Source organism: Prunus avium, chromosome 4, assembly GCF_965620075.1.
Source record: "Prunus avium chromosome 4, drPruAviu1.hap1.1, whole genome shotgun sequence".
Lineage (NCBI taxonomy): Eukaryota > Viridiplantae > Streptophyta > Magnoliopsida > Rosales > Rosaceae > Prunus > Prunus avium.
The window spans coordinates 1129491-1134378 of record NC_142287.1 but is presented as its reverse complement, the minus strand read 5'-3'; the positions used below and the strand labels follow the sequence as shown (position 1 = coordinate 1134378).

Below are 4888 nucleotides of genomic sequence, written 5' to 3'. Positions count from 1 at the left end.
AAACTACCCTCGGAATAATTTATTAGTTTTTAAGTTGACTTTTTGACCGAGAAAGAATTTGGAAAATCCACTTTTACCACTGCGTAGAGCACGACAAAACGAGTCCGTAGACACGTAATGGGCTCAATTCCGAGTCGTATTGAAGATAATACGATCAAATTATGAAAAGGGGCATAATTGAAATTTTGGAAAAAAAGTCAGATTTTAAAAAAAAACCAGATTTCTTCTCTCTCTCCTCACTCTCTCTCTCCCCACATCTCTTCTCTCTCTCCCTCTCGATTGTTCAGCCGCCACCCTCCCCAATTTGCAGCCACCTCAAGCCGCCACCACACCTCACCGGACCAGCCAAGGAAGCACCGCCGCCACCTCCGCAACCCAGCCAGCCTGCTCCGCCGTCCAGCTGCCACGAAGCTGCCAGAAAAACCCAGAAAATCGCGGCAGATTTTCTCCGATTTTCAAATCCCTCAAACTCCCTCCTTCGGCCACCAAATCGGACGGATTAGGTACGGTTTTTCGACTGATTTTCATGCTCTAGCTGATGGTTGGGTAGGATTGGAGAGATTTTGAGGTTTAAGAGGTTAATTTTCGAGTTAAGTTTCTGCCGAGCTTAGGATGCCGGAATCAGTCACTTCCGGTCACTTTTTGGCCTTAGTCCAAGAACAAAAGTGGTTCGAACTTTGGTGTTTTACCTAAACTAGGAGTTTGGGCCGGTGGTTTAGAGATTTTCCGGTCGCCGGAATTGTTAGGCACACCCACACGTGGCCGCCGCGTGGGCGGCGCGTGGGCCAGGTATCAGGGACCACTCTTGGTCCCAGAACGATCCTCGTGTCCTCACGAGCTCGTAGGATTTCGCGGATCTCAATTCGGATAACGTTTGAACCCCGAACGGATCTCGCATAGTGTGCGTTTTCCGGGTTCAATACGTTCGGACCGTTGGATCGTAGTCAAACTGGAGTATGTCGTTCTAGGTAATTTCAGGATCGTGTAGGATTCGACGGATCTTCAATTGGAGTCCCGGATGCTCCGAAAAAGCCAACCCTAGGGCTCGATTTACGGAAAATCGTTCGTTCGTCCGATCGTGCGATCGTGAGCAATCCGACCGTCCGATCGAGACCAAACTCTCGAGACATGTGTCCTAGGCTTGTTGGAACCTCTAGGAACGATCAGATCGGAATTCTGAGGTCGTGGACCCCACGGGGTCCCGAGTTGACTTTTAGGGACTTTATCGCTTTTGAGTCCCGAGATACTTCTAAAGCGTGTCCACTGAGAGGAAAAGCTAATGTGGGCATAGGAATGAATTTTAAAGTGATGCACGCACTTTTAGGAGCCGGGGGTCAGGGTTTTTAATTTAATATTATATTACTGAGCTGAGTTTTTAATAAAATATTATGATGGTTATACAGGCACCCGGGCACCAGGTGACCCGCAGGAGGGACCTTCAAAGGGTCCAGCTAGCTCCGAGTATCTGTGAGTGGACTGTTTCTTTTATAAACGTTTTATGCATTTTAATTTCATTATTTGATCTTGAATAAGTTTTACTGAATACAGCTTTCCTAGCATGACTTGATAGATTTAAATATTTCTGTTTATTTATGTGCTGCCTAGTGGAACATTTAAAAAAGGATTTGGAAAGTTAGAACTGAGGTATTATCAGATTAAATGGCAGCAGGATTTAAGGAATAGTTTTATAAGTAGTTTTATAAACTTTAATCTTTTTCAAGAATTATATATATATATACATTTATTTTAAGCCACCATAGGTACCCAAGGTTGCCTTCAGTATAATAAATGTTGCCTCGGAAATAAAGTTGCCTTCGGAATAAAATTATGTTGCCTTCGGTTATATTGATGTCAACGGACATCCAGTTGCCTTCGGGTAAGTCAGCATGCTAGACACCGCCCCACGAGTTTCGGGGACGCCCAAACCGTGGGTGTGAGGAATGCGGATCAGGCCGACCAAGTGTCCCCTGAATTCTGCTAGGATTGCGGCTCGGGTTGACTTTGTGTTTCCCGAGGTCTGCTAGGACGTGTCACTCCGGTGGCATGAGAATGGAATTGACGGATTATAAAGGAATTGACGGAAATTAAAGGAATTGACGGATTATAAGGAATTGACGGATTACTAAATGGGTACACCTTGGTGGTAGATTTAAAGTGTTTTCAATGTTTTCAAAGACTTAATAATTGATCAAGTATATGATTGATATATATATAAATATGATTACATTGATTTCAGTACGATTATGAATAAAGAAATGTTATAGTTTCTTAACTGTTTTTACAGAGGGGTTAGTATGTTCTTATGCTACTTTCTAAACTTTGTTTTTGGTCCACTCACCTTTTTAATGTTTTGCGCCCCCAGGCAGTAGTCGTGCGTCAGTGCGCCACCACCGGGCCGAGTCCATTTTCCGCCGCCTTCCTTGACAAAGTAGGGTTTTGTTTATTTATTTTTGTACTTCTAACCTACTCTGTATAAATGCTCTGATATTGCCCTAGAACACTTGTCTAACTGTTAGTATGTAAAATCTTTGTATACTGGCAGTTGGTGTATATTTTTATATGCATGTTTGACAGGTGTAATCTTGGGTTTGGTCCATTTCAGGGGAGACTCTGCTGAGTTTTTCGGCAGAAGTCAAACTCCAGTTGTTTTAGAAATTGTTTGACTAGAAGGGCAATTAGGTCATTTGTGCCCGGCACTTGCCAGGTGTCGGACACGCACAGGGTTCGGCTCGGATTCCAAAGTGGAATTTGGGTCGGGTCCTGTCATCCGATCTCTAGAACTATGGAATACATCAACCACCCCTGATTAGGAACGAACTGCCATTGAACATAAATTATCCAATTTCTTACACCTATTGATTTCGGATCGAGCCCAAAACTTTGGCAACATCATAATATGGTGGGAGGAGTCATTTGGTTGAGTTTGAGTAAAATCCGATTTCTAGACCTACCCAAAACACCAACCACTCCAATTTGGAACGACTGCCTTTGAACTTGAATAGTCCAATTTCTTACACCTATTGATTTCGGATCGAGCCCAAAACTTGGGCAACATCATAATATGGTGGGAAGAGTCATTTGGTTGGTTTTGAGTGAAATCCGAGCTCTAGAACTATGGAATACACCAACCACTCCGATTAGGAACGAACTGCCATTGAACAAAAATTGCCTAATTTCTTACACCTATTGACTTCGGATAGAGCCCAAAAGTTGGCCAACATCATAATATGGTGGGGGGAGTCATTTGGTTAGTTTTCAGAGAAATCCGATCTCTAGAACTATGGAATACACCAACCACTCCGATTAGGAACGAACTGCCTTGGAACTTGAATTGTCCAATTTCTTACACCTATTGATTTCGGATCGAGCCCAAAACTTGGGCATAATCATAATATAGTGGGAGGAGTCATTTGGTTAAGCTTGAGTGAAATTCGATATCTAGAACTACCCAAAACACCAACCACTCCAATTTGGAACCAACTGCCTTTGAACATGAATTGTCCAATTTCTTACACCTATTTATTTCGGATCGAGCCCAAAACTGGGGCAACAACATAATATGGTGGAAGGAGTCTTTTACTTAAGTTTTACTGAAATCCAATCTCTAGAACTACCCAAAACACCAACCACTCCAGTTAGGAACGAACTGCCTTTGAACCTAAATTGTCGAATTTCTTACACCTACTGATTTCGGATCGACCCCAAAACTTGGGCAACATAATAATATGGCGGGAGGAGTCATTTGGTTAATTTTGAGGGAAATCCGATCTCTAGAACCAGACAATACACCAACCACCCCAATTAGGAACGAACTGCCTTTGAACTTGAATTGTCCAATTTCTTACACCTATTGATTTCGGATCGCGCCCAAAACATGGGCAACCGCATAACATGGTGGGAGGAGTCATTTGTTAGTTTTGAGTGAAATCCGATCTCTAGAACTATGGAATACACCAACTACTCCGATTAGGAACGAACTACCATTGAACATAAATTGTTCAATTTCTTACACCTATTGATTTCGGATCGAGCCCAAAACTTGGCCAACATCATAATACGGGGGGAGGAGTCATTTGGTTAAGTTTGAGTGAAATCCGATCTCTAGAACTACCCAAAACACCAACCACTCCAATTAGGAACGAACTGCCTTTGAACATGAATTGTCCAATTTCTTACACCTACTGATTTCGGATCGAGCCCAAAACTTGGGCAACATCATAATAGGGTGGGAGGAGTCATTTGGTTAAGCTTGAGTGAAATCCAATCTCTAGAATTACCCAAAACACCAACCACTCCAATTAGGAACGAACTGCCTTTCAACTTGAATTGTCCAATTTCTTACACCTATCGTTTTCGGATCGAGCCCATAACTTGGGCAACCTCATAATATGGTGGGAGGAGTCACTTGGTTAGTTTTGATTGAAATCCGATCGCTAGGACTATGGAATACACCAACCACTCCGATTAGGAACGAACTGCCTTGGAACTTGAATTGTCCAATTTCTTACACCTATTGATTTCGGATCGAGCCCAAAACTGGGGCAACATCATAATATGGTTTGAGGAGTCATTTGCTTAAGTTTGAGTGAAATCCAACCTCTAGAACTACCAAAAACACCAACCACTCCAATTAGGAACGAACTGCCTTTGAACCTGAATTGTCCAATTTCTTACACCTATTGATTTTGGATCGAGCCCAAAACTTGGGCAACATCATAATATGGTGGGAGGAGTGATTTGGTTAAGCTTGAGTGAAATCCAATATCTAGAATTACCCAAAACACCAACCACTCCAATTAGGAACGAACTGCCTTTGAACTTGAATTGTCCAATTTCTTACACCTATCGATTTCGGATCGAGCCCATAACTTGGGCAACCTCATAATAT

At 42.7% G+C, this 4888-nt stretch overlaps 1 long non-coding RNA gene across 1 annotated transcript; it reads left to right on the top strand.

The window, feature by feature from the left end:
* Positions 1-232: 232 nt before the first annotated feature.
* LOC148294687 (uncharacterized) lies at positions 233-2762 on the top strand. Its single transcript, XR_015835116.1, has 4 exons — positions 233-503; positions 1404-1467; positions 2363-2428; positions 2603-2762. It is a non-coding gene; the product is annotated as an uncharacterized LOC148294687 (long non-coding RNA).
* Positions 2763-4888: the final 2126 nt, after the last annotated feature.